This window comes from Gymnoscopelus microlampas, assembly GCF_963454915.1.
Source record: "Gymnoscopelus microlampas genome assembly, chromosome: 12".
Taxonomy (NCBI): Eukaryota; Metazoa; Chordata; class Actinopteri; order Myctophiformes; family Myctophidae; genus Gymnoscopelus; species Gymnoscopelus microlampas.
Genome location: NC_139949.1, coordinates 52,729,718 through 52,739,648, shown reverse-complemented (window position 1 = coordinate 52,739,648; position 9,931 = coordinate 52,729,718). Strand labels below are relative to the sequence as shown.

The 9,931-nt window shown below is 40.0% G+C and overlaps 1 long non-coding RNA gene across 1 annotated transcript; it reads left to right on the top strand.

Moving 5' to 3' along the window:
- Positions 1 to 149: 149 nt before the first annotated feature.
- LOC311056914 lies at positions 150 to 7,442 on the top strand. Its single transcript, XR_014601923.1, has 5 exons — positions 150 to 272; positions 3,067 to 3,225; positions 3,661 to 3,707; positions 5,231 to 5,448; positions 6,350 to 7,442. It is a non-coding gene; the product is annotated as an uncharacterized lncRNA (long non-coding RNA).
- Positions 7,443 to 9,931: the final 2,489 nt, after the last annotated feature.

The window sequence follows — 9,931 nt, the reverse complement described above, 5'->3', positions numbered from 1 at the left end:
TTTAATTTACATTTAGGCCGGGAGCCAGGCCCTCAGGATGGTTTCTGCTACCCTATTTCCTGTTAGCCTGTACCAGTGGTTTTACAGTTGACAGAGAGTGGGCGGGATCTATGGTCTGGAAACAGGTTAGGCAGAGAGAGTAGTCGTGCCACTAACTCAGCCTGAATCAACATGTTCTAATCCAGCTCCTCCTGGACACACACTCAATAATGCCTGTATAGCCTGTCTATGTTGGAAAGACCATCCAAAATGAGTTGGAGCAATGCAGAAAGGTAACCTCTGTTTTATTCAAACTTGTATTGTACTGTGTATGTTTGTTGTTACTTGTTTGACTATTCTAGGAACACAAATCCGTTTTTAAATTAAATAGACAATAAAATCAAATACAACCAATAAGAACCAGACAGAGAGTAAAGTATTAGCAGCATTTAAAGGCAGAAGTTTTTTTTAGATTGTTTTGGGCTTTTTCTGCCTTTATTTATAGGAATGACAGGAAATGGGGAGAGAGATGGGGGGGTGACACAGCAAAGGTCATCGGGCAAGGACGCAGAGAGCATTATAGAACATTACATACATTAACCACTTTAGCCACATTTTATACCTAGGCTATTTGAAAATAGCCTATCTACAAGCTCACAACACGTCGTATCGTGACGCGTTGTGAGCTTGTAGATCTGCTATTTTCTAACATTTTCTTGATACTAATACTTTTGTACTTTTACTCAAGTCAATTTTGAATTCTGTACTTTTACTTGTAACAGAGTACTTCTACATTGCAGTATTGATACTTTTACTGAAGTAAAACATGTGAGTATTTTTTCCACCACTGAAAATAACCAGAGTTAGGGCAGTGCTAAGCTCCTCTGGATGTTTATTCCAGCTATATGTGTTGCATACTTAATAGTGAATACTGATCATCTATAAATAGTCAGCAGACTTGACGCCTATGACTGATCCTGTATTTGTCTATTATGTTATCATGTCATATAGGGAACTATATGTTCACTTCATTAAAGTGTGAGGGTGTGCTCCCACCGCACTTTTATTTTACCTCTGGGGCAGAATCTGCCAACGCTTTGTCAATGCAAATGCGTGGATTCTTGGAAAAAATCCGCAAGACCAGGAATCCACGCATTTGCATTGACAAAGCATTGGCATATTCTGCCCCAGAGGTAAAATAAAAGTGCGGTGGGAGCGCACCCTGAACATGCCTAAGATGGAGAGGATATTATATGAAATGATATAGTTAGTTATTAGTTAGGTATAGTTTATTTCGGTCCATTGAACAAACTTGAATCTAGGAATCTAGACAAATACATCCCCTCCCTGTCCACTCCCTTTGTGTATAGACACAGCTGCTGCTGTGTGTGCGTTATACTGTAGATACAGCTGGGTATGCTGCAGTGTTGTTCACTAACCAAGCTGTAGGTTGTCCAGTTTTCCATTGTCCATTTGGGAATGGTTCGCTTCCTGGTATGGAAACAATAGCAGTTGTTTTTCAAAACAACTGTCGGATGTCTATTTTATCCTGTTTTGTATTTGTATTGTTGCGGAGACCTTTCTATTGTTTTCGTTATACCAATTGATTTCTCCCCCACACACATTTCTGTGTTGTCACTGCTGTTGTATCCTGCTGACTCACCTGCCAGTGAGGAGCCATCACCGGGAAGACGTAGAGCCTTCGTTCTACACCTCCTGCCCAACATTCCCTGCTGACAGGCTCCGCCCCCGCCCGTAGGAATACATACAGTGCCAAATATCACCCTCCACCTCCGGCTTCCCTCCCCCGAATACGGGCCAATTGTATTCGTGTAGGCACTCACACACACAGAGAGAGAGTCTAATAGGCCAAAATCTGAAACACAAAACCACAAGGCCATTACTTATTCATCATCCTATAATACATTGGAAAGATGAAAAGCCATAATTTCCACTGTTTCGCACTAAACACCAACATATCACATGTCACTAACAACACAAGCCACAACTCGCACAATTAATTTACGGGTGGCGTAGGCTACTTTTCATAGCTCACCACACATCTGCCCCCTCGGAGCATAATTAATTGCGGCCAGCACAAACTCACAACATTACGGTCGACCATGTTGTTCCCTAGCGTCACCGCCGACCACCGCCTAGCGACACCGAAACACCGCGAGCCGGACAACATCACGGGTACACTATTTTGTTCCCTTTAGCGTGAGCACCGCCACCGACCGGCAGTCTCTTCAGTTGGCAAAAGACAAGCAGCAGGTCAGTGTTGCCAGATGTGCGCCAGAAACAAGCAACCACCTTCATGAAAAGAAAAACCCAGCCGAAGGGGTCCGCGATGTTTCACGGGGGTCCGTGGGGATCCCAACACTCCCAGGGGGTCCGCGGACCCCCAGGGGGTCCCCCATGTATATATATTTTTTTAAATATATATATATATATTTTTTTTTAACTTTTTTGGGGGAAATTTTTATCCCACGATTTTGGTACCCCAAAATAAGCACGCCCTCGCTAGAGCCCTGTGCGGCGCCCGGACCTCTAGTATTTCTACAATATAATAGAGGAAACTCAGCTTCCTATTTTTGTCAGGTCAGCTGCTCAACATTACCGACATCATCTGTTTTATAAGCCATGAGTCCATGAGTCAGCATCACGCTGTCCTGCTGCTGACCAGTCATGCTGCCTCTGCTTAATGCAATCCATATAATGACATTATATTGATTAGTGGACTGGGAATCGGGATGTCTTTCAGAGGTCAGTCCTATTTTGAAGCATCTATGTGCTGCACCGATAATGAAAATTGAGTTGGAGCAATGCAGAAAGGTAATCTCTTTTTATTTAAAATGTGTATTGCAGTCCAATGTATGTACTGTATGTTTGTTTTCACGTTTGACTGTTTGAGAAGGCAAGGCAAGGCAAGTTTATACTTTTACTCAAGTAAATTTTGAATTCCGGACGTTCATCCTCCTTTCACCAATAAATAAAACAATAATGTGATTACTTCCACGCCGGTACTAAAGGGCAACCTCTCTATCTTCTCTTACTCTCTGCCATGTCATTTTGTGTAATTCACAGGCGACACTCATTTTTGCATTGACTTTGCATGTAATCGTGCACACATTTTCGGGAGAACAGCTGAGCTGATCTACTTCACAGTCTGCACTGCACTCCTTTGGGACATAAGCAATACACGACGAATATGAAGGCGATTGGATGGACGGTTCTTGAGATACAGTAAGCGAAGGACAGACATACACAAGGAGATTTGTGGAATTTATAGACAAATTGACATGTTAAATTCATTAAGTCTTAAAGGGATAGTTCAACCCCAAAATGACTTTGTTTCTATGTATTAGTCACCCTATGGAGACTTGAATTCATGGATATTGTTTAGTTTTTGTCTCATTCCTAAGACAATAATTTGATGACCAGCGGACCGGTAGGCAGTGGTTCCGGTAGGAGACACAAAGGAGACTCTTTGTGTCTCCTACAGGAACCGCTGCCGGTTATCAAATTATTGGCGTAGGAATGAGACAAAAACAAAAAGATATATATCCATGAATTCAAGTCTCCATGGGGTGACTAATCCATAGGAAAAATACATTTTGGGGGTGAACTATCCCTTTAGTGACTGATATGTATATAATGTATATTATGTTCACCTCACAGAGCTGGCTATGTGTGGGTTCTTCTCATATCCCTGCTGTTGAACTCAGGTCAGATCACAATTACAAACACTTGATTACCAATTGCACAATGTCATGATCCTTCTGCAGTGGTGGAAGAAGTAGCCTACTCACATTTTGTACTTATAAGTAAAAGTAGCAATACCACAATGTAGAAATACTCTGTTACAAGTAAAACCAGTATTCAACATTTACTTGAGTAAACGTACAAAAGCATTGGCATCAAAACATACTAAAGTATTAAAAATAAAAGTACTCATTATGTTATCATATGTATACAATCCTTTGAAAATAGCAGATCTACAAGCTTGTAGATCTGCTATTTTCAAATAGCCAATATAGGTCTGAAGTGGTTCATGTATGTTTAATGTTTAATGCATGTGGTATACTGGTATATACTGTATGTACAGTACTTGAGTACATGTACTTAGTTACTTTCCACCACTGTCAGTCTGTATTTTCATGTCTCTCTGCTTATATCTCTATATCTCTTTCACACTTTGACACAGTCCATTTACTGCCCTGTGGAAATTTCCCTAATCAAGCTACTGCCTATAAACCTGGACTATGTCTGCTCATTCACTGCTACTTTGTAACCATTGTCACTGTGTTTTGTATTACTCCTATTGTACTCTGTGTTGTTTTATTCCTTGGTGCATTTAGAGCATTGGTTCTCAAAGTGGGGTCCGGGGACCCCCAGGGGTCCTTGAGGGAGTTCCAGGGGGTGATGGATAGTTAGGAACCAAATGGACCCTTATGGGTCTGTAACTCTGAGTGTACAAATAGAACCAAATGGACCCTTATGGGTCTGTAACTCTGAGAGTGTACAAATAGAACCAAATGGACCCTTATGGGTCTGTAACTCTGAGAGTGTACAAATGGAACCAAATGGACCCTTATGGGTCTGTAACTCTGAGTGTACAAATAGAACCAAATGGACCCTTATGGGTCTGTAACTCTGAGAGTGTACAAATGGAACCAAATGGACCCTTATGGGTCTGTAACTCTGAGAGTGTACAAATGGAACCAAATGGACCCTCACAGGTCCATTTGGTTCCATTTGTACACTCTCAGAGTTAAAATAACATTGATTTTACAATATGAATTGGGGTCCCAGAGATAGTAATGCCATTAAATGGGGGTCCGTAGCCCTAATGCATGTCAAACTGGGGGTCCTTGAAATTAAAATGGTTGAGAAAATCTTCTTTTCTCTCTACGGACCATCCTACGGGGGTCCGTAGCTGGCATATCTTTTCAAATGGGGGTCCGTGGGCTAATAAGTGTCAATTTGGGGGTCCTTGACATGAAAAAGTTTGAGAACCACTGATTTAGACCATAGAGCGCTTTGTGATAACTTGGTCTTGGCAGTTTTTTCTTTTACTTTTTGCAGTTTCCAATACATATTTCATTTCATATTAACATAACCATAATCTCCAGTACATTCCTATATCCCTGTGTCATTATTTCTGTTAACCCCTTATCCCTTGTGTGTGTGTGTGTGTGTGTGTGTGTGTGTGTGTGTGTGTGTGTGTGTGTGTGTGTGTGCGTATAAGTATAAGCAAGTATAACCTCTACGACATCGTCTCCAGCGTCCCTGATCTGACCGATCAGGACCAACGCTTCATAAAAAGAACTCGTACGTTTCCTGACCTCTACGCTGAGGGGAACTTCTCTGTGGTTCTGATGAACGTCAGTCTGAACGACATCGGGCCCTTTTACTGTAAAATACTACCTAATGGATACAAACGACAACTACAGCTCACTGTCACAGGTTGGTGTGCGTGTAGCAAAAACAGACCAACACAATACATAAACAAACACTGCTGCTCGTCAGTCATGTAGTAACCTATGTGTGTTTCAGAGCTGCCTCTGTGTGTCAGGCAGTATCAATCTAAACTTTCCTTTAAAAACGGTGTGAGTTATGGGAAAAGCTAAACAGGCTAGTGCTGCATTTTAATTTGTGTGTTTATGTTTTTTTGTGGTTTTGTGAGTTCAAGTGATGTAATTTATTGGACTGTTTGGAAAGTGTTTTATTAAACTTTTGTGTACATCCTGGCTTGAAGTTACACAGTATTGTAATGAAACTTGTATTTCTTCTTGTGTACAGTATGTGATTTTAGATTTTACTTATTATTTATTTCTCAGCCTCTGTAGCAGATCGACACATGAAATAAAATAAATACATTCAATAAAACATCTGAGAGCTCAAACCTTTGGCTACTGAAAATGACTTTCACCAGTCCTAATGTTCATTAAAAACATTAAAAACTCAATAGCCAAAGAAAATGAAAACAAATCGATAACATTTCAACAAATCACTGTCTGTCTTTCTTTTTTCTTTTGTGTCTTCCTTTTTTCTTTTCTTTTTATATGAACATTATGGCAAATGTAAGCAATTTTCACTAAAAGCCAATGGTTTAAGCTCTAAAATGTTTATCTTTATTTTTTGATCAGCTACGAGGCCCGCCGTTGACAAGAGCTGGAATTGTGGTCAATTTAGACACACAGGACACAGCTGAAACAGGCGTAGACCGCCTGCTGTTTACTCGCAGAGCGATCGTCTGTGTATTTCACATGAAAAGCGCTGCTGATACAAGTGAGAAGTTAACACAGGTGTTGTGTTGCTCCCAGTCTGTAAAGCCCTTAAACCTTATTGTCTTTTATGTTTTCAGTCAAACCCACAGAGGAAACATCTACTGCTGAACCAGACGTGACGTCTCCTCCTGGTGTGAGAGGAGGCAGTGTGTCTGTAAGAGAACACACCCACAGCTCTGTGATCTTCATCATGATGTCTCTGATTCTACTAGTGTGAGAGGAGACAGTGTGTCTGTAAGAGAACACACCCACAACTCTCTGCTCTTCATCATGATGTCTCTGATTCTACTGGTGTGAGAGGAGACAGTGTGTCTGTAAGAGAACACACCCACAGCTCTGTGATCTTCATCATGCTGTCTCTAAGCCTGTCTCTAACCCTAAGCCTCGCTCTCAAAGGACAGACATTATATGGCCATAGCATGTAGCGTTGTTCCGATAGCAGTATGGGAAAAGCAGCAGATACTGTCTAAGATGCTGGTATCAGTATCGGCGAGAATGCCAGTCTATGCCATTCTGATACCATGTCATGTATCACATTGTAACAATGTACCTTTAACTTTAAAAGGATAACTGTTAACTAAAAGGAAATAACTACGGAATCGACAGGTTTTTAACTAATGCTTTATATATAAAAAACATAAATGAATACAGACAAATCAAATTGTAAATAAAACACACTTTGGGATTTAATTCTGTCCCGTCAATTTAATTTATTTAATTGTGGTATTTATGTAAAAGTAACCGTTTTGTACATACAAGGTTTCCACCTGACAGAGACAATATGCATGACCAGTGCTCACCAGAACCAGCTGTATGCACATGGGTCTGTATTCTATAATTGTTACTATAGGGTAACTGCTGCCATGTTAACTGTTCGTCTAGACACACCACCAGACTGACTAAAGGTCAGACGAATAAACTACAATGGGTTTATATGTATACCCCTATACCAGGGGTGTCATATTTGCATTTTGTTGCATTTTTGTTTTGTTTGTACATAGTGTTATTTTTTCTGTATATTTGTGTTAATATTTGCCTAATTTACAAGCAGTTAGGAATCCTAACACAATTCTACTGAGAAACAGCCTGTCTGTCCAGGTTAGTTTCAAAACGTCAATGTATACATTTCACACGACTATACGTGTGAAATGGTCGTTGGACTTGTGTACCCTTATATACCCTCGAAGGAGAGCGTACACTGAGGCTGAATGATCATTATCACTATTGAGATACATATTTGGCATAAATATTGAGGTATGACATTTTGTCTGTATTGTGCAGGCACATGCCCCCCCCCCCCCCCCTGCAACCCTCTAGTATCACAAAGACTTTTGTTTGTCCCTGCAGGAAACGGCATTCCATTGCCTTTTCTTTCACTGTAACCATGGCAGAGATAGAACCACTCAGTTAATTCAAGTACGTCACCTTTGGGAGTTTCACCCAAATAACTAATACAAAGTGCTCAGATAACCACACTGAATTACAACACAAGTCAGTTTTGTAAAAGGAGCAGAGACGTGATTTAAACCAGACACTATTAAAACACGGATAAAGGCACAGACCAAATTGAACTTGCTGTTAAAAGAAGCCGTTTATTAATCACACACACACACACACACACACACACACACACACACACACACACACACACACACACACACACACACACACACACACACACACACACACACACACACACACACACACACACACACACAACACACTTGTAAACCAACCAGTACAGGCTGGTAAAAGCAGCCGAAAGTCAAAACTGCAGGGGTGGGGGGAGAGAGAGAAAGGTTAAAAAGGGTAAAAATAAATTAAAACAATCACTAAAGCCCTGGTGAAGCTATAGCACTCAAACACACTGCAAAAAGCATAGTACACACTAGGAAGTGCACACGACATATAAACCAACATATATAAACACAACTGGATGCAGTGAGTGGATGGAAGGATGGCCAAGAGCCCTACAGATAGTTCTCCTCCACAGCACAACCGCTGTCGCCTCCAACATGGGGCCTGTTTCACCAAATCTAGAGCCAGATTAAGCTGGGATTTATCAACTATCCTGGATGAATTTATCTTTGCTTAGCTGGTCCAGACCAGGCTAACTGCCAGGTTTAACTAATCCTATTGCCTTTACTGTTCATTAAGCAGTCAATCTGATCACAAACCAATGAGTTTTTCCACACTTATTCAATGATTATGTTTTTGTTGCCTTATTTGTATTAGTCTGCATTAAAACATCATATGTACACATTGCCATTAAAGGACTACTTAAGCCCTATATACTGTACTTCATTATACATCAAATAACGAAAATATATAGGCTTCACAACCTCATCATGACAGCTTGTGAGCTTGTAGATCGGCTACTTTCACTATATAAAAAAAACATTTTGAAGAATTAAAATGCTATTATACATTGTGACCATATGAAGTCGGACTATGATAGACCATAGTTTGGGATGTATAACTGCATGCCACTGAGCTGTGGATTAGCTTCTGTCAGATTATTTCCTGGACCATGGATTCTTTCTTGATCTTAGTAGGATTACTTTTGTTCATTTGGATTGATTTATGAACATGTGGAGACGCAAATGGATGCGTGCGTGTACAGTAAGTACAATATTGAGCATCGCAGAGATGTCACTTGAATTTAATTACTGTGCATGTCGGAGTGACATTACATTACAGTCATTTAGCAGACGCTTTTATCCAAAGCGACTTACAATAAGTGCATTTAACATAGGTAGGGAACGAAACTACTAATCACCAGAAGTCTTAAAGGAGGAGTTCACCCAAAAAATTACTTATTTTCTATCAATTACACACCCCATGAAGCCTTGATTTCATGGATTTATTGTTGTTTTTGTGGCATTCCTAAGACAATAATTTGATGACTGTGTGTATTTCCAGTAGGAGACGCAAAGAATCTACTTTGTATCTCCTACCGGATACATTAGCCGGTAGGAGACGGGAATCAAATTATTGGCTTAGGAATGCGACACAAACAAAAAATAATCCATTCTTCATGGGGTGTGCAATTGATAGAAAATACGTCATTTTTTGGGTGAACTCCTCCTTTAAGTGCATTCTCTTCTAAACAAGCAACTAAGAGTATACCTATCGCTAAGGTAAAAGTGCAATATATCAGTTACCTACTTTCTTAAACAGATGAGACAAATAGGAGAATCAAATGAGCAAGAGCTAAAACAAATAAGTATATCGAATAAACAAGATCCAATAAAACAATAAAACAAGAGTTCGGAGTGATCTATTCAAATAGATTTAAACAAAACTAGGCTTGATCTTCAGAGTTTGATCGTTTGTCCTTTTATTTTTCAAATCATGCAATTCCATTTAATTTAGAAAACAAAATAGTTTCATCTGAACCACTTAAACACTCAGTTAGTCAAACGCCACTGTACTACGCTCATTTTTCACTTTTAGGCCTACAGTACACCTACAGCCAATATAGTTGATCTACAAGCTCACAACTCGTCGCAACACGACGGATGTAAGCTTGTAGATTGGCTATTGTTGGTGAATGTTTCCCCAGAATAGGTTTGCTGGGGTTCAAGTGGTTAAGGAGAATCAAATAGGCATAGGTTTATTATATTATATTTTTTGTAAAAAAATAATACTTTACTAAA